We start from the raw sequence: 21,077 nt of genomic DNA, 5'->3' as shown, positions 1-21,077 counted from the left end.
CAGAAATCTTCGGAAGTTGTCTGTGCTTTTTCAAGTCTTTCTGAACAGCCAGAGATTCTGATACTGCACTTGTGACATTTTCAAGATAAGATGCTTCATACTTATTTTATACTGCCTGTCATGCTAAGAAAAAGCAGGTCAATGTGGAGAAAGGCAAAGCCATCTCACACTATACCCCTTTCAAGTCTCTCTTGAAATTTCTTTTGAACGTGATGCTTAGAACATAATATCAGCAGTCCTAAAATCATGGCTCCTTTTTGGGGATCTTTCTGGACATTTCATTAGAAATCTTTAAAGAGCTGTTTTTATTAGGTCTACAGTAATCACTACAGCTTGCACAGCAGTTGTACAAAAGATGGGACACCTTTAGCATCTATACACCACTTCGTATACAGCTTTTCAGAAACACTATGTGGATATGTGGGCTTTTCTGTATTAGACTGTAGCTTTCATTTGCTTGAGAGTCAGTTGGGGTTATTTTAAATGAACAATGGAATAATATACCTGCTTTCTTTTCTTCTGCTTTCTGTTTTTGTCCCAGCAAATTGTGCCTACATTGTAGCAGAAATATTAAGATGTTGTGGCTTAAACCCACAAAAGACTTATGGTTTTACTGTATTCTTTTGTTTGAATGGCCTCTCACAGAGAAACTCCAGGGTCATCACTGTAGAAACTTTCAGGCAAAAGTGATGTCACCAGAAATCATTTTAATGGACATTCATCTTCACATCCTATTGATTTATCTGCTACATGTGAAAGGAAATCAATAACTAGAATCATTTTCATATCTTTTAAACATCTAAGTGAGCCAAAATATATTGTATACTGCAGACACAAATCATTAGGGAAAAAAAAAAAAAAGGATGTTGGGTGTGAAAACACTTTTTTCTATTTAAAAATGTGGTTTTCTTGTTTTATCTAGCACCTGTTGTTTGATGTATTTGGATTAAAGGTGTGTTTCATCCAATGGCTGTAGAAATGCCATTTTATGTAAAAGAAAGTTTAGAATGAGCTTTTCCAAGCTAGAAGGCAAGATCTTAGATAAACCAGTACAGATTCATTGATGTTTGCTGGAAAAGATCTCAACTGGCTTATTCACTACTTTTAAAGTAGAAACATCATTACTTTAACAGCTAATAGAAAGAAAATAGCTCTGGGATAATTAATTTAGGTAACCTAATTTAAAGCCTATTTTTTACCATGGATTGTTTAGAGGGAATAATATGAAATGTTTCTCATGTGTTAGTTGTATTTCTCATTCACCTCTACTCAGCCAGTTTAGTGGCATTGTATTCACATTATAAAAGGGAATTGCAGAATGTAATAGATCATTAATTATCCCATAAGCTCATTTAAGACTAAGGTACAAATTAAAAGTTTGACATCTTTTTGAGTGCTTGAACTCTGCTTTTATTTCTTCTTTCTAGTGCTAGTTTTGATCTAGTAACTGGTGGAAGTAATGCTTTGAGAAGCAATTGAGCCACTGCTTTTTCAGGTAAATTCTAATACCTTATAAGAAGAAATATACTACTTGGTATTGCATGGGAAATTCAAGCTAAATGTTAACTTTCTCTGTTTCTGTGTTTCACTGGCATAGGCTGCCCAAGGGGGGTGGTGGAGTGACTGAGCTGTTCAAGAATCTTGGAAATGTGGCACTGAGATGCCTACTGACATGGTCAGTAGGAACGTTGGAGGTGGGTTGATGGTTGGACTTGGTGATCTTTTCCAACCTTGGTGAGTCTACAACTCTAAAAATAGTGTGTAGCTGAGAAGTAAACAAGAGGCATTACTTTCAGAACAACCTACATATAATATGTCATTATTTTATTTTATTTTATTTTATTTTATTTTATTTTATTTTATTTTATTTTATTTTTTTATTTTTTAGCATTACTACTTTGTGTGCTGGGGAAGCCATAGATAAATGAATAAGCATGAGAAATCCAATGGTTTCAAAGAATTCAAAAGGGAACTCTTTTTTTTTTTTTTTTTTTTACTGATGGGTAAACTTAAGTGTATGCATCTCCAACTGGACTTTTCTGCAGCCTTTTACATTCTCTGTGTTCAGAGGACAGAAGCTGTAACCATCCACTTCTGAAATCAGGCTTGGCTTCAGGTAGTTATTTTCCCCTTAGCTACTTGCCAAGTTAAAATCTTTCTATGGCTCCTCACAAACACTTTCTCATCAGTTTCCAGCAGTGGCTGCTTATTCTGAATAATAGTATGGCACCACAACTAAGAGGGAAGCAAACGGATAAAGACAGGGCTTCTTCTATTTTCTTTGGAGACCTTTTTCTTCAATTATGCTTATCTGGCATATGAAACAACTTGCTAATTCTAAACCAGAATTTTTACATGAAGAGTATAGCTTCCTCAAGGCTTTCCAAAACAAACTGGTATTCAATTTATATCTTCCTTCAACTTATTATCTTTAAAAATCTCACCTTGTATTTTTTACTCTGTCATTGCAAAGGAAAATCTGTTGTGGATACTTAGTATTCTAAGTTTACTGTCTTAGCTTCAAATACTTTCATGAACAGCCTTAGTTTCTAGTTACCTAATCTGTACCAGCGGTGTTTAATTATTGTGACAGAAAAATATTGAAGCGGGAGTTATTAAAAATATGTACTTTTCTTCTCATCTAGAGAGTCTAAAGTATATTGAAAACATTATTAAGTCTTCTCAAGCACTCCCGAAGCTCCATGTTTGTCATAAATGACGTAGTGAATGATGTACTGAGCCTTGCTGCCCAGAGAAAATTCTGATATGTCGTAAGTACACCTTGCAAGCATTCAGCCCTGTAAGTATTGATGGAAGACCTTCAGGGGGAGTGGGTATGTGTGCTGAGAAGAGGAGAGCAGTGAGAAGTAGTAACTTTATTTTTGCTTTTTATTAAGGAAAATAAGTGTTTTAATATCCTTCCAAAGTATGGGCCCTGAAAACTACAGGACTTTCTCATCAACTTTATTTATTAATATCACAAGAATCTTTTATTGTCTGGGTCTTTTATTGTACTGCAAGAGAAACCTCTGAGCATGATCACTGGTCAGGAAAGTCAAAAAGAAATATTCCTGTTGTGTATTGGGACTAGAAGACAATTTACTTTTCCAGTAAGGTCAGATTCTCTTCTGTATCACCAGATGAAGTTGGTATCAAAGAGGCTGCACAAGCCTTAAGCAGAATAAATATTTCACTTATATGTAAGAGTGAAAATCAAATCTGTTGTCTGATGTTTCTATAGGAAGTTCTTTATATACTAGAATCTGTCAGCCTTTATTAATTCTATTTGATTTGACCCTTAAGCTAAATCTTGATGTCTTGCATAAGGCACTCAGTGATATACACAGAAGATAGGTCAACAGGCCAAGTAAGAATGTAGCCTGTGCAGCAAATCAGCAGTGGGCATTAGTTCTTCAGGGCATCGGATGATGCTAAGTATTTTGCTTGCCTAACTTCTTCTCTTGCAGGGATGTGTGGCAATTTGCCATTTCTCCAACTACTGTTGTCCTGGTGTTGATTCAAAGCCTTTAATGCTAAGTGTTCTGGACTGCTAAAAATAAATATATTTTAATATCATAGAAAGTAAGATTAAATCACTAGATGAAAACTACTCTTCAACTTTTTTTTTTTTTTGCATCCTAAGCAACATTTACTTTCAAACAGTAAATTTCTGGGATAAACTTCTCAACTTGTTACATTCTTCTCAGATTCTCTCACAATATCTGCTTGAAAAATATTTTTTCTGCCTTGAAATAATATTTAGCTCTTTTTTCTTCTTTTCTTCTTCTTCTTCTTGTTTTTTTCTTTTTCTAAGGAATCTGGAAAAAACGGTGACAGGATTAGGTCCTTTGGCATGGTTTCATTCTTGCAGCATCCGCAGTATAGAGCAACCATTCCTATGCAGAGGCTGTAAGTGCAGTGCACAACTACAGATAGGATTCAGAAAGAACAATTCCTTTTTTCCCAGGAGTAGGTAGATAGGTGATCATTAAACACAACAGTTAAATGGCTAGGTCCTTGTTACAGCTATCTGCACACTTGTGAATCAATTGCTCGATTTGCTGTTGCACAGATACACAGTGTATGGCTGAGTGAGCTCGTGGTGGATGAGAATCTGGACCTCACCACCAGATTCCTGGAGTACAATCTCACCTGGTGGAATTTTATTACATTTACTGTGTCCAGAGACTCTCAGTTCTCAGGCATTATGCATCTATTACTGCTTAACCTTCAGAAATGTGGGGAAGTCATTTTTACAGCCATGTACAGGGAAGTAATTAAACACCAGCTTAATTTTAATCAATATGTGTAAGTAGCTCCTTTATTCAAATCTTATTATCCATCTAAGCATGTAGGCTCAGGAACTATTACAGCTTTTATTCACAACCGTATTTATTTTGAATTGGTTACTGCCTTATATCCCACCACTTTTGAATTACTCAGAAGTAGATACATGAGAATAATACCACAATTGCACAGTAAATTCACTGTGGTTATCTCTCCTGATAGTGGATTAAACTAAAGAAATTTCTAGCCTGGTTTCATATTTTAAAAGTATAATTTTTAGGAGCAGGACTCAGCTATACTTTATTTAAGCTGCAGTAATTTTCAGTCAGTAGTTAATCTTCCAATTACCTGATTTAGTTAAAATTATAACCATCTAAAAGCATAGGTAGTATAATTAGAGCCATTTGAGAGTTATTGCAAAGACAGTAATACATTATTTTGTGTCTACTTGGTGTACAAAATAATGGGATTAATTTTCAGCAAATGAGATTTAGGTTAGGCTTTAGAAAAAGCTTTGTGATGCTGAAGATAGTTCAACAGTGAAAAATCCTCTCAATTCTCTATCTCCAGTGATGCCCAGAGGTTAAATAAACATTTGGTCTCAGTGGTTTAGGTATGGCCCAGCCTTCCTTGAGGCACCCTACACCTCCAGAAATTCTTTTCATCCCATGTGCAGTTTTCTATTTTTATTTTGAATTGTCAGTACCATTGCTTTCACAGTTTTTTAGGGTTTTTTTTTTTTTTTTTAAGATGTTTTTGAAAGGTTCATTATGCTGTTACTTTAAGTCTTCTTTCCAAATTTATATCTCTCTGTGTCTAGCAATAGATTTCTGAGAGTAAGGTATGTGATGTTTTTGTTTTATTTACATGGAAATTTTGAGATTGTTTTGAGATTTCAGCTTATCTTTTGATCATTTTACCTTAACCAAATGAAAAGAATATGAAGAGATTTTGCAATTTAGTTAGTTTGCATTGTATTCACTCAGGATCTTCCTGCTGACACCAAAAGCTTCACAGTGAGAGCACTTGGCTATGAACAAAATACTTAAGCTATTACTGATAAAGAAAGGCATTTGTTTGTTCAGAGCATCACTTTCCAGATTCCTTATTCTTATATTCCCCTGGCAGTATTTTTCACAATAATAGATTTTTTTTATGGCTTCTCTTCTCTTAAATGGATGTTACAGTGTTAAGAATGTGTTATAGAATAGAAGAAGCAGGGAAAAAAGAAATAATTTCTTCATAGGTATATTGTGGTTCTTTGACAGTTGTCTGGAGGTTTTTCAGGTTTTGCATTATGTAAGCAATTCTGCAGAAAACAGGACTTGAAAAGCTTTCTTTCATGCAGCTCTGATAACACATCTATTTGTGCCAAAATGGGGAGCTTTTCTTAAGACAAAATGTAAGAAAAGGGTTATATTAGTATGCAAAGTCCATTTATTCATTACACACTATCTGAATTTTATATATAAGTAATATATAAGGAAGCTATTTATGATTAAGTTTAGAATCTCCCAGGGGCTTTAGTGTACCAGCATATTCATCTAGACAATTATGAACATGGAAACATTCAAAAGCTGACTGTGACGGGTTTCCATATTGCTACCAAAATCTGGTTAGAAAAAAAAAAAAAGACAAGTTGTTGTAATTATAGTTAGAACTATAGAATTATAGTTGCTGGCTATTTTTTAAAATAATGAACAGAATCAGAGGCTAAAAAACAACAAACAACAACAAACGTAACAATCATACCTGAATTAGGCTGCATAAGTCTATTCCAAAACCTAAAATAATTTCATGTGCTGTGGAACTGACTCTGGCTGTACAAATTTTGGATTCAGTACAGAGAACCACATCTAAACCTGGCCCATGGCATCATTTACCCCACATTTGTTTGCTTTTTCACTATGCTGTATTTTGGTGCTTTGGTGTCATTGAACTTAATTGCAGTTTGATTTTCTTTGATCCTGAAAGAGCCTCAGCTACAAAGGCACCAAAATAATGCTGTTAGGGTATGTTCATAAGAAACTGAATATAGCTATATTACTTGAGTGATATGAAACATGACTTTTCGAAGTAGTATAGATTGCATTACAGAAAATAAACTGAGGAAGATCTATCAATCTCATGTATTTTTCTGCTTTTTTGTCCTTTGTGAGTTCACAAGCAGGAGGAATCAAAATATGGGAGACCAGGAGGCCAGTACAGCATGCTTGATTGGCTACATGAAGACTAACAAGCTTCTCCTCCAGTCCTATGTGAGCCACCTGGAAACCATTGAGGAGCATGAGAACCCCAGTGTCATCTCAATTGGAGATGTTCCAGGTATGTTACCAAAGTGATGCAGAATTTCCTAGTGCTTTTCTGTCATGGCTCTGCTGCTTTTGTATCAAATTACATTTTTCTGTGCCCAAAAGAGCCTGAGAACCCTCCGTTCCTTGTGCCCTGCTGCTGGTTGGACATTTCCCTATGGGAGATTGGGTTCCCAAGTAGCAGAGCCATCCCAATACATCCTGGTCTTATGTTTCCCATAGAGATGTCATCTTGCCCATTTCTTGCATGATTTAAGCAATGCTCCCTAATGCTTTGTCATCTTCCAAACAACAATTTCCTTTTTTTTCTCCTCCTTTAGTTATCTGTTTTTTTCTTTTTTCCCTTTCATGTCCATTTTTCTCAGTCCACAGCATCACAGATCTGTATGCATTTTTTTCCTTGGTTAAGCCCCGGAAGAGGTTTTCTTTTTCCTGAGTGAAACTTTTTTTTGTTAGAGAAATATTGAAAATATTGAACAATGCAAAAAAAAAAAAAAAAAAATTGAAACAATTTTCACAGGCACTGACCTTTGTAGGGTATTACAACCCTCACTATTGGAAATTAAGGACGAAAATGCATTCTGATTTGTAAAGTGTGGCCCCAGCTTACAATAAAATAACTTCTGCAACATTCAAGAAAATTATTTCTAGGAATGTTTGCTTGTTATCAGTTTTATCCAGTGCAAGCTTAGTCTTTTTTAGACCAGGCCATGCTAAGCAAGCAATCAGAAAACCTGTCAGAGTTACATGGGACAGTCTTCTAAAGCCAGCGTTTACCATCTTGCATAAAATGCTGCGTAGTGCAAAAAAGTAAAACTTTGACATCAGTGAAAGACGTATGAAGCAGCAAGCTGTCTTTCTTGATATGAATTGAGTAACTTCAAAATCATTAGGATAATCTCAATTAACATGCAAATTATGAAGCCCAAACAGGGGAAAAAGCTATTCCTTCATTTATTCTTGGAAAATGCAATTTGGTCTTCTGTAACTGGGGTTTTCCAAGAGAAATTTCTCAAAATGATTAATATCTCTGACAGAAAATTATACACAAAGGATGCTTGGAGTAATGTGATTCTGCTCAAAGTGATTTTCTTGCACACAGGAGAAGGGTAGATTATGCCATCTAGTTAAGCTATTTAATATTTAAATGTGAACTAGTATATTAAATTTCTACAATCTGCATTAAATTGAATGAATTTATATCTGCCATTTTTTAAACACTCAAGGTGGTGATTTAAATGAAAAAGTGACATTTTGGAATGAGGTGAAATTTTAAAATCCTGTCAAAAAAAAATTCTCTGTTCTTAAAATTATGTTTTGCCCTGAAAAACTTTGCAATATTGCCATGAAGCTGAAAGGACATTGCTTGTTCCCTTTTTACTTTATTTTTTTTTTAAGGACAGACTTTGCTAATCTTAAAGCTTTGATATCAGTGTAAAGAACGAGAGCAAACTGCTAAAATGCCACTTTATTGAATAACGTGACTTGAAATGGCTCATAGACCCATCTTACTGGAGTGTCTTCCAATTCCATACAGATGAGCAGGACACTGAGACTTTTTTATTTATTTTTTGTTTAAATGAGAAAAAAGATTATTGCATCCGACATGAGGTTGAAAGCGACATGCCTGTGGGATTCTCTCTTTTACCTGAGTTAATTAGCTACAGTACACATTTGTCAAAGAGCAGGTAGAAACCCTTTGCCAAGAATTTAACAACATTAACAAATTAGGAGATAATAGGGTTACATTGCTTTCTTCCAGGTTATTGTTCTCACTTAATATTTAATTATAGAAATGTAAGGTCCAAAGAGGATGCACACCGCATAATTATGTCTCCCTTACATAAGCAACTGAAAAGAAAAACAAGGGAAGGCAGTTTTCTGGAAGCCACCACTGCCCCCTCTGCACCCCCTTCAGCACTGCTGCTCCACTTAAAGCAGGAAAAGCCTGGACAGCTGATGTGTTGCATTCTTGAAGTCAGTGAGAAGTAGGAAAAAAAAATCTTCTCAGCATCTTTCGCGATGCACATATCTCATTTCACCACATCCAGTAGCAGATGTGCAAATGAATATTGCATCAAAACCTTAACAATTCTTTAATTTTTAAGTTTCTCTGCATTCTTTCTTTACATGTTTTTTTTTTCCAATTAAGTATTCTAGATGAGGCAGCAGCTACTGGGTACTGCAGTAATTACTTAGGATATTGGGTATTTGATGTGGATTTTGGTAATAATTACATGCTTCATCATAGAATTTCAGAGAGGAATGCTTCACTAACTGATGAAATTTGAGGCACAATTGGGCTATCTTGATTCCTTGGGCAGCACTGAGAGTTGCAGAAAGGCCCAGGTACCATGCTGAACCATGCTTTTCATTTCACTATTCATCTGCAGCCAAAATAGAGTGATGATTTTGCAAGGCTGTGCTCACAGAGCAGAACTCAGCATGAGCAAGATGAGGGTCATGCCTACAAAAATATTTAAAGTGAATATAAGGAAGAAGTTTTTTACAATCAGGGTGGTGAGGCACTAGAACCAGCTGCCCAGAGAGGTGGTGGATGGATGGCCTGTCCCTGAAAACACTCAAGATCAGGCTGTACAAGGCTAACTGAGCTGTACATGTAATTGGAGCTGATGGCCTTTAAAGGTCACTTCCAGCATTTCTATGATTCAATGATTAGTGATTCTTGATAAATGAAGATTCCTGACGTGGACAAATATGGTCAATGCCCTTAAAGAGAAATTGTGAAAACAACCCTGAAAAATGTAGGAGTAGGTTAGTAAGTGCTTTGTAGTAGCTTTATATATGACCAAAGAATCACCAAGGTTGGAAAAGACCTAAAAGACCTATAAGATCATCCAGTCCAACTGTCTACCTGTCACCAAAATTTTCCTCTAAACCATGTCCCTCAGTACAACATATTAACATTTATTGAAAACCTCCTTGGGCAACCTGTGCCAGTGCATCACCACTCTCTCAAAGAAGTTTTTCCTAAGGTCTAACCTGAATCTACCCTGGTGCAACTTGAGGCCATTCCCTCTAGTCCTATTGCTGTTTCATGAGAGAAGAGGATGACCTCATCTCACCACAGCATCACTTCAGGTAGTGTAGAAAGCAATATGGTACATCCGGAGATCATCTAGTCCTATGTCCCTGCCTAAGAAAGATCCTCAAATCTGGCAATGAAACACAGTTCAAGGGCATGACAAGGGCAAGTATCAGACTGCAGGAGGTGCAGTCCTGTTATTTTTGAATAATGAGTGCTTAGTAAAATGGAGAAAAGATTTTCCTGAACAGAATTACCAGTTAAATTACGTACCAAAGAGCTTGGGTTTTGAGAACAGAGAATTTGGATTTGATATCTCAAATTTATTTTTAAACTAAATATTAGTAAGCTGGAAGTCAGGACTGGATGGCAAGAGAAAGCTTCAGTATTAAATACAAAAAAGAAGGAATGGTTCTTGGAATAAATATGTATGGATACACTTTATAACTCTTGATGCTTTTCAGCAGAAAAGAAAAAAACTCATCTCACAGAAATCCATGCTGCAGAAGATAATTTTATTCAATTCATAAATCCTTATACCAAAGATTTTTGCTTTCCCAATTATCCAGATATTCATTTCAAGGCAGACAATAAAATATGTGGTAAATGCTTCAAGTGATCTTATTGCACCGTCCATGTGACAAAATGACATATATAAAATCTTATATCAGGTTTTTTATTGATGTAAAAACAATGATACCTCAAAGCATTATGCATGTGAGGGGCAAGAGTCTAAAATCAAAAGCCATAAAATGAGTTATTGGAGGCTGTGTTTGTCATAAATGTCAGCTGTGCTCTCATCCCATAACATCGCTGCTAAAGAAAAGTGAGATAAGAGAAATCATTTGTCTTTAGCTTATTTTCTTAATTATATAAAAGCAAGTCATTTATTTCTTGTTTTATATAAATGGTTTTTAACACTTGATACTTACAAAATATCATTTTGGCCTAAAGCTCACCATAGATTACTGAAATGAATCTATAGACTTATCTGACTGTTAGACTGGATTATTTGCTTTTAATTAAAAAGCATGAGTATTGCAATTATCAGAGGACATTGTAAAGATGTGCAATACATTATCATCTAGTTACCATTTCACTGAAGCAGTTACCATGTAACATAAAATAAAAAACCAGTAAAGCAAAGACCTATAATTCTAAATTACGCATTCCTACTGCACAGGCATGAGTGGAGATAAAAAACACTGCTTTAATAAGGAAAAGATGTATAGAATAAGAGAATGAGCAAGAAATTTTTGTTAAATTAGTTTGAGAACAGTTAAGGAAAATCAGCTCTTCAGACTCTGAGTGCCAAAATATAACTTTTCCAAATGTAGACTAAAATCCCTTCTGCTTTGTGTTATGAGAATAGGCTTTGAAACGTGTTCAAGATTCTATTTTCCAGCACTACTCTAACATCTGAAAATATAAACATTGCTTCAATGCTCCCAAATCCTATTATTATTATTTTTTTTTCCAAGCAAATTTTATTTAATGCGAAGCAGCTGAAGGTCACACCTTCAAGTCCTTTGACTAGCTTTGTTGCCCTCCTTTGGGTGCTTTCAGGCAAATTCTCAACCTTTTTATGTTGTGGATTCTCGAATGCATCCAGTATTCAAGGTGAGACTGCACCAACATTAGGTATGGTGAGAGAATCACCTATTTTGACTGGAATCGCCTCTTTTGGCTGGCGTTATCAATCCAGAGAAATAACCAACTCCTTCCTCACTGAGGTCAAGAGTAAAACTTCACTGAGCTCACTGTAGAGCTTAGCTGAGCTTGTTGTAGAGAGGGTCAAGTTGAAAGCAAGGAATGCCGCTACATGTATACTGAATATGGTGTATATTCTGTATGTGATGTATATACAGTGTATATACTGCGTGTAGATTGTAGATGGTGCAGGCATCATATTGCATTGATGTGGTTTGCTGAAGGGTCTTGTTACTGACAGCTCTTTACTTTCTTTACTGTTCTGCTTTTCAGCCTTTTTCACCTGGCTTTGACTCTTTTATGGACCTACTCTTTTTCATTCCTAGAGCAGAATATGGTCATAAAAACACTGTGAGCTGGACAGGAACTGCATTAACAACAGTGACAGAGTTATTGCATGGCTATCTCTACAAATGTCTTTTTTGATGTTTACTAACAAAAAAACTCACTCAATCTGAGTTTGTGTTGGCATTTCCAATAGGCCGAAGCAGCAGCATATCGAAGAAGCCAGCCTTGTTCTCAGATGCCATCTGACCAGTTCTTAAGATGTGCACACCTGTAAAATCAAAGATGCATTTTTTGCTTGTTAAGAAATCTATCCAAAACCCATCTATGGGCTGATACAGCTTTAAAACAGCACAAAAGATGCTTTAAATTGTGGTCATTTGGAGGAACCAGTAGAAATTGCTTCTGGCTCTAAGGGTAAACACAAACTAGTATCAATCTTACTACTGTATTTTCTTATGAATTAGCTGTTTTATTATCTAATTATCTGAAGATGGCATTTTTAATGTCCCATTTTCATTCCCATATTGCAGAGAAACTGTTTGAATGTCTGTGCTAGAAAGATACATAAATTTATCCTGCAATGAATACAGAAGCATAGGAGATGGAGGATAGGACTTGACCTACAGATCTGAGTAAGTTAGAACAGATGTTGTAGTTTTGATGAAATGCTTCATTTGGAAATCATAGTTAAGAGTCTTCAGACACAGCTTTTTAAAATGATAGTTAAATCCCTAAAAATCTGTTTTAGAAAAAAATAATGTGATAGTTACCATGTACATTTTCCAGCTATTGAACTAGAATACGTGTACTGCCATTTGGGAGAACTCTCTAAAAAAATGGCCAGCAGAGCTGAGTTATATCATAGCACTCAGCATTTCCTTCTTTAAACAATTAGCACACCAGTCAAAAATCTCACTTTTCATTCCAGTTGGTCTGCTCTGCAATAATTTATAGCAATCAGATTTTACCATCTCTGGAACCATCAAAACAAAGAAGATGTAAATTTACTTCTGCATCTTAAATTACCAAGTACCTTTCCCAGTGCTCTTGTCATGTTTTTACCCTCTGGGGATTTTTTTTTTTTTTTTTTGACAAAAATTTTCATCAACTGAATAATTGCAGATAATTTAACCTATATGTCACGTATGCATGAGTGCTTAGATTAGATCTGGCTGTTCCAGTAAAGCTAAAAAACATAATAAAAAAGTGTCTGGATTTATAGTTCTCTACAAAACAATTTTAAGATTGGCCTGATTCTTGAATTTTGAAAGGCTCTTTGATACTATTTCCTTCTTCTCCAATGAGTTTCCTAATGGGCATAACAGCAGTGATGCAATCTTGTGCATCTCAAGAGTTGTATTTTACAGCAGCCTCCAGGACCGGCCCTCCGTTAGAGCACTAAAATGGTGTTTGACCATCATTCATCCTGCTCAGCCAAACTGCTGGGATGTTGTCTAGTTTTAAGAAACGTAATTTCTTTCATTAAACCTTTTCACTATAAAAAGAAGTTGATTTATTAAGTGCTCATTACCTGCAATTCTGAGTTGAATATCTTGTGTTACATTGCTCTTTATGTGGTATTGAAATGGCCTTGGGCGTGATTGTAAGGCAGTACTCCTAGCGAGCACCTCATAAAGATGAGATGCTCATCTCATCGGGCAATTGCTGAGAACAAAAAATGACAGATAAATTATTTTTAGTGGTACCAGGAAATGCTATTTGCTAACAATAGAACTATAATCCCTCTCTTCTGACTTCCTTCTGTGCTTGCTCCATAATGTGCTTGGTAATAACCTTGGGCTGGAACAGACATCTCAGTGCAATTGTGATAATGCCAACAGAAGTGATTGGTGCACTTGCAGTTCCTTTCAGGAAAGAGAATGCTTTGTTTATTTGAGCTGCATATTGGGATTATTTGTTGAAAGTCTTAAAACTTTCTGGAGAGACATTCTCCACCTAGAGCAATAAAAGAGCAACTGTTAAATTTAATTTCTGCTGGAAGAGTAAGTTACCTTTTACTTTACTACATCAGTAAACATCTGATGAAAGATCCCAGCTGGATATGAGGGAAATTTTTTTAATCCCTTCAATTCCAAAAATCTGAGGTGTTCTACATTTGCGGAGAGATGTTATGAGTTTGTTGTTATAGTTATTTGGTTGGGTTTTTTTAATCCATCGGGTGTGTCAGGTGTTAAATTTCTATATATTGCAGCAATATAACTTTCCTTTATTGCTATGTAATACATAGCAGAAAAATAAATGCAGACTGAGATTTTTAAGGAAGGTTTAGATACCAGGTGTCACATAAAGAACAAACTGTGGTTGACAATAAAATCAGAAGTTACCTCAGCAGCCACAGGAGACATTCTGCTCTCCCACAACTCGTATGTGTCAAAGACTGCATCACTGAAAGCATAATATTGCTCCTGCACTAAGAGCACGTTCCTTCCAAGGCTTTCAAAACCATGGCACCAGGTGTGATTTAAAACCACTTCCATTAAGAAGCATGGAACTGGATTTTTCTTCTTGTATTTAGTGCTACTGAACTCCTTGCCATCAGGTAGTAAGAGAATGTCTAAGGTATGAAATGCTAAAAATATGACAGATGTCATATTTGTGTGAGCCACAGAGATATTTCACACAGAATAGTGAAGGTGAAAATGAATTTGGAATTAATGGATCCAAATAGCTGGTCAAGACAGGGTAGTGAAGAGGAGGACATGAAGCAAAAAGATTTAAGACTTAATGAGACCAGTAAAACCAACAGGCTCTATACCACTGAAAAGCAATAGTTACTAATTCACTTTCAGATTTGTACCAAGTTAATAACTGTGTTATCTGTAACCCTGTTACAGATGTCAATGGAAAAAAATAAATTGGCAACAAATACAGGGTCTGATAGAAAAAAAGGCAAAATTTGAAAGAGAACCTATGTTTACAATAGTTGAGGCCGCTTTGGGTAGATGAAGGAAGAAGAGTACTGCCAGATACTGGAAGGAGAAAAAAAAAAAAAAAAAAAGATTAAAGTATTATGGATTAGTGAGATAGACTAAAATAAAATAGAAAAGTACAACAAAGTTAGTTATAATGAGAAAATTTTAAAAGTTTTTCATTTTCATATTTGGAGAATGAGATACAGAAAACAGGAAAAAAAAATCAACTTTTCATGAAGAGTTGAAAGAAAGAAAGAAAAAGAAGAAAGTAGAAAAAGAAAGTGCATTCAAGTCCTTCAAGAAAGTAAGTTCTTAGACAAAGAAGAGCAAACCAAATGTATTTTCTTTAAATGATTATTGTAAAAGCTGTTGTTTGGATTCAGAAGTATATTCATTTCAATATGAAAGAGTTAATAAGTTTCGAATTTCCTTCAAATGTCTTAGTAATCAAAGGTCATTTGATTCTATATCTTATAGTAATTAATACGAAATGAGAGCAATTAATGATCCTTCATTAATGTATCCATTACATCAATCAATCAGCTTCTGTTTTTGTCAGATGCTATTTAGTATGCTTCAAGAAAGAGGGTTATTTTGGCTGTAACCTTCATAAAAATTCCAGCTGGGAAAGGTGTGGAAGTAGGAAACACAGCTAATTAAGTCATTTAAAGTCCCAGTCTTCTAAAGGTGAGCATTAATAAAATTCTTTGCTAATTTCTAAGGTACGAAGGCAGCCAGGCAGCCAGATATCAACAAATCTGTGGGTGTTCAACTTGTGCTTTACAGATTTTTACTTCCATTACTAAATAAAAAGTGACCCCATTTTTAAAATAAAAAATAAAATAAAAACCCCAATTTTTAACTGAACTGTTCCTTTTTTTTTTTTTTTTCTTACACTGTTTGTTACACTGTGCCTGTTCACAACAAAGAAAGCAAGTGCAAGGGAGGATATGCCAATCTGCTCTGTGATCTTTACTAAGTCATTCATAATTCTCTCATGTTTTTCCAGCAGCTTCCCATGTCCTACCTGCCTCACTGGCTGCTGTGACACCTGTCACAGACACCTGGCTACTGTTGGAAGCTTTATACATGAAGAGCTGCTTGTTTATGAAAATAAGGATTGATGATTAGGAGAAAGCATCCCTTTTTATTGATTTGAGATTACTGTCACCTGTTAAAGTAGACAAATTAAAAAACAGTGAAGCATTAAAGATTTGGGATTGCTGGCAGTCATCCTCTGTAATTTAGCATGGACAGGGCTACTATTCCAAACAGGTGTGCTGGCAGTCAACTATATGCAACTGCAGTTCATTTTAATGTAAAAAGTGCCATTTACCATGTATGGCAGTCCTTCCCAAACAGAATAGTTGACCTTTCTTTGATTTATCTTTTTCTTTGATTTGATTTTCTGATAAGTAAATCTTCCAGCAAATATCCTAATGAAATCCCTGCTCATTTTGCATTCTGGATTTGTCTGAAGAGGTGCTGAATATCAGCAGGTAATGGAGGACGGAAAGAATACTGTTGAGCAACGACAAGCAAGTGAGATTAAGGCTGAAAATACTGATTCTACAAGAACTGCTTGTTCGTGGGAATACTGCTGCTACATGCCAGAAAACCTGTGAGTAAAAGCAAGCCTGCACTTGGTGTCTTATTTGAAGTCAACAGGTGATTATCTTATTTGAAACTATTGGCTTACAGACTTATCAATCTAAGTGTCAGAAGGCATTATGAGACCCTCAGAAATATGTCTTTTTTAGATTTCCCAGAGGTCTGAGACACTTCCACTGAAACAGCAATTTAATAGTGAAATGATGAATTCTTTAAGGCCTGTAAGGTCTCATGATATAGGTCTCTATATAAGGTTTCATGATGAATTCTCCTTCATTCTGCCTGTTTCTATAAACTTTAGTAAGTAATATAATATATCCTAATACCAGATTTACAAGGGGAAAAGATGCCAAGTGCACTAACACAGCTAAGGGACTTCAGAGTTCATCTCAACTCCACGCTCTGTGACCATCTGCAATAGCTTTACTGCTTTGAAGCTGCTGTTCTGTTTATTCCTAAACATTGCCTGTTTTGGCAGTTTAGGACTGTTCCAAATTGCTAAGAAACTATTAGTTTAAAACTTGTTTATTTATATATTTTCTATTGGCAAGGTAAGTGGAAAATATGTGCTTGATTATTATTTTTTTTTAGTTGATGATTTTTTTTCTCCTTTTTCTGACTATTTTTAATAACAGAATTTTTAATAGCATGACTTGCAATATGAAAGTGTTTCATACTGGAATGATACATTTCAACCCTCAAAATTCTAGTCAGTCTATTTCAGGATGTCAGATTTAATGATGTGAAGATGAGTTGCTTTATAGGGAAAAAAAAGAGGTTAGATCTCTGTTGCTCCATTCTACGGACAACATAATCAGAATTCTGATTAAAGAGCAGCTTTGTCAGAAAGGGGGATTTTGTTGATGCTTAGAAAAATAAATAAATAAAATGTGGGACATCTGACAGAGCTCTGTTGAAAATGTTCAGGTGATTTCACTACTTTTCATTGGCTCAGCTAGACAATAGTAAATTGTACCTTAATTTCATTTCATACAGAAAGAAGAAAAATAATGAAAAGGTGAAGCAATTTCTTTGAATTCACAGTAAATCAGCAGGTAAGAAATGAAAGCAATTCCACCTTTTATCGCTTAATAATGGAAGGTAATCACCTGGACTTAGAATAGTGTGTTCTGTTTGGTCTTGCAGTCTGTTTGGCCGTGGTATCCTTGAATCAACCCATAACGCTCCATAACTGACATTTTTCTACGGCTTGTAAAGTCTCTTTTATTCACAGTTGTTAAAAATTCTTATTGGTAAGAATTATTCATTCAGCTTATTTGAATGAAACCCATGGAGATACAGGCAAGACATTTCTACAGTACTAGCGTTTAAATCCTGGCCTTACAGCCACCTCTCAGCTGTAAATTGCTGGGCAATGCCACATTGTGTGTATAAACATAATTCCTATAAATCAGGTGAATCTGCAACAGTAGAAATAGGAATGCAGGGATCAAGCATATGACCATAAGTATTGAAACAAAGCATCCCAGCTGCTGATGGTGCCTACTTGTGTACAGTGTGAATTATTTATGTTTACATGGATCTTTAATATTTATGCCAATAATAGCAAACTGTGTAATGTAAGTCATGATTGTATTTGATTACTGAGATCAAAGTTGTAGTGTTATACACTTATTCCTGAAATATGGTACTGAACAGCCGTTGCCTTCTAAACCTAGCCATAAATAAGCAATCAAACTCCTATAACAAAGCAACTGAAAAGCTATCCTCTGTGTTTCCCTTTTGTTGCATTAAACAAACAAACAAACAAAAACTTTTCTAAACAAAACCACTGGTTTGTCCTAGAAAATAAATTAATATTTTGAAGTTTGCTCATGAATAATTAAACAAATAATAACTCTCATCATTCTTCAGATAGCAGCAATCTTCTCTGCACTTTTCTGGGATGTTTCACATGTGATGAGATCTTTTTTTTTTTAATGGCTTTTCAGTCTTGGGACAAACTCAGTGATTTGGTCAGCAGGTGGATTGTAGTATGTTCATTTCACAGCACTTTCTTGAGATGTGCAGAGTGAACGCAAGCTCCTCAAATCCCTAAATCCAGACAACCATGTGATATAATCCTCTTTGTAAACAACTCTATCAGTCTCTTTTGTACTTTACAGTGGTGTTTTATTTTTCCTCCAACAGTAAGGCCATTAAAGTGTCTTTCTGCTTTGATAGGTGTTTTTATTTTTACTAATTTCCAGTTTTAAAAAAAAGTAAGAGAGAGAATTTTAACTTGTTAAATCTACTATTTTTCTTTTTAATGTTAACTAGTGTTTGCATTTATTTTATTTTTTTAATGTTTATGTCAGCTGTTTTTACAGGCAATATTCATACCTTCTTTATACCTTCCTGTTTTGCTAAGCTAAACCTGTGGGAGAGTAGAGGGAGGCCCTTCTGCCTTCCATTTTCAGATGAGTTCTTCATTCCTCAAATCATTCTAATATCTCTGTTATGTCCCTTGTAAACTCGCCTTTAAACAAACTGAGTTGCAGGTGATGGGACATACCACCCATGTTCTCTGTCACTTTATCTCCTAAAAGGTGACATTTTCATGGCTGATGAAGTTGAGGCTCAGCGTCACCCTATAATCCGCTAATACAGCAGCCCTTCCTCGAGCTAGTGTTCATAGATCTTTATCACTTTGTCATTTCTAACTGATAAAGTCTCATTTTGCAGCAGAAGCATGTACTGTTGATCACCACCTGCCTGACTTCTACTTTATTCCCCAAATCTATAATCTCATTCCTCAAGGCTGTGTAATTTTTACACGGTCAGTTTAGCACAGTGATTGTAATCAGTACTGACAGTGCCTCCCACCTTTGTGTCATCAGCAAATCGCAGATGTACTCTTATTTTGTGCTGATGGAGTAAATACAGATTAATAAAAATATAATACATGTTATAACTAGGTCATCATGAAAACAGTCCTTGGCAAGCTCAGTTTCAACCATTCCTTTCATCTGATGCTTTCCCTTTGTTGCCTCATCTTTTGCTATTCTTCATATTCCTTTTATTTTTTAGCTAATTTCCATATTCTCCAGCGTGTTATTTTAAACCATCATGTAGGTTCACATAAAATGCTCCATGAAATTCAGATACGGATGAGTTACTGCATTTCCTTCAATTAACGTAACAAAAACAGATTTAAGATCATTTGACTGTATCTCTTTCCATCCAGTTCTTTTGCCCTTTCTTCTATTTGCCATTTACCTTCATGTTTTTAATTATTCTTGCAGACTCATGGATCAAAGTCAGACTAATAGACCAAGGACAAACACAACTGTGAGGATTGGCCTCTTCTCCCAGGTAACTAGAGAACAAGAAGTAATGGCTTTAGGCTTAGCCAGGGGAGGTTCAGGTTGGATACTGAGAAACATTTCTTCTCAGAAGGGATGGTGAAGCATTGGAACAGGCTGCCCAGGGAGGTGGTGGAGTCACCGTCCCTGCAGGCGTTCAAGAAAAGTGTAATATCACACTGAGTGACATGATTTAGTGATGTGATGGTGGTGGGTTGATGGTTGGACTAGACGATCTGAGTGATGACCTGAGCCTTAATGATTCTATGATTCTTTACTCATCCTTCTTCCTAAATGCAGATACCGTGTTTGCTGCTTTTGACTTCTACAGTGTCACTCACACTGTATTACTTTTATTATAGAAGCACAACAGCAGACCCATAGTTTCCTCAGTCTTCTAGTCCTGCCAAAGGATAGAAACAGGAACGCTGTAATCAGTCTGCAGAAGTCTCCCTGATCCAGGTTCCTCTTTTCATGTTTACTGTTCATCTGCTTTGCAATAACTAATGATTACAGTCTCAGTGAAGAGAGGATTTCAGTACAAACCCGAAGGAGAATCCAATGAACTCAGGTATGTACAGGGTGAAGGAGGCTTAAGTGCTTTTCTGGGCAGGAGCCTAAAGAACCTGTAAGTTATCATTCTGTGTCACTGCTATCAATACCACTTTCTCTCTGTGACTTGAATGTGTCTCACAAGTGCTCCCAGGAGCATAGTGAACACATGAGATCAGGTATTTCTTTTCCCTCCTGGTCATCAGCTTTCCTGAGCAGCCTATGGAGATAGTGACAGCCTGCACCCATGTAGTGAAACAGGAAGAGCAAATAACGCTGTATTCAGAGGCAGATCTCCAGCAGTTGTAAATTGTGCTTAGATTAGACTTTAGAGGTGTGCTGCATTGTGTGAATACATGACTGACAGCCATACTGGCAAGGTAGAAAGTAATCAATAAGTGGGCTGTGAGTTCTGTGGATTGGCTATAGAAGGAATTTAACCATATGCACAACTGACTGCATTTAAGGTGTACTGAGTACACCAGTTTGCATACTTCATTACTGACCTGGCTGATGTGAAAGGAAACCGGTCATAATTTGATGCATTAAAATAAGAAAAACATTTTTACCGAATCATCCATTCATCTGAAGATTCAACACTTCCTTTATGGATTCACTGAAAGATGCTTCACTGTTTTCTTCATGATTTATTTCTTTGAATCTAGTCTGATTAAGCACTGTAAGATTTATTTCTTCAATATTACATTCCTCATAGAATTTTAATTGTACAATGGTGGGAAAAGAGCTGGAGGAGAATAAAAACATATTGATTTAATTCAATTTTTATACTCACTTCAAGTTATTTTACCTTCGAGGGTAAGTGTGCTTAGTGATAGGGGAATACACACTATAAATCTCCTTGATTGATCAGTAATAAAAATAAATTATCTCATTTACAAATTTACAATTAAGCAAGGAAAGTGAATGGCCATATTTGTTTGACAATAGGTGCCGTGGGGCACATATAAAAGGGAGTAATGACAGAGCAGCAAAAAAATAATTTTAGTCGAAGAACATTCTCCATTATCTCTAG

Source organism: Phasianus colchicus, chromosome 7 (assembly GCF_987193195.1).
Source record: "Phasianus colchicus chromosome 7, bPhaCol1.hap1.1, whole genome shotgun sequence".
NCBI classification, from domain to species: Eukaryota; Metazoa; Chordata; class Aves; order Galliformes; family Phasianidae; genus Phasianus; species Phasianus colchicus.
This window is presented reverse-complemented; position numbering follows the sequence as displayed.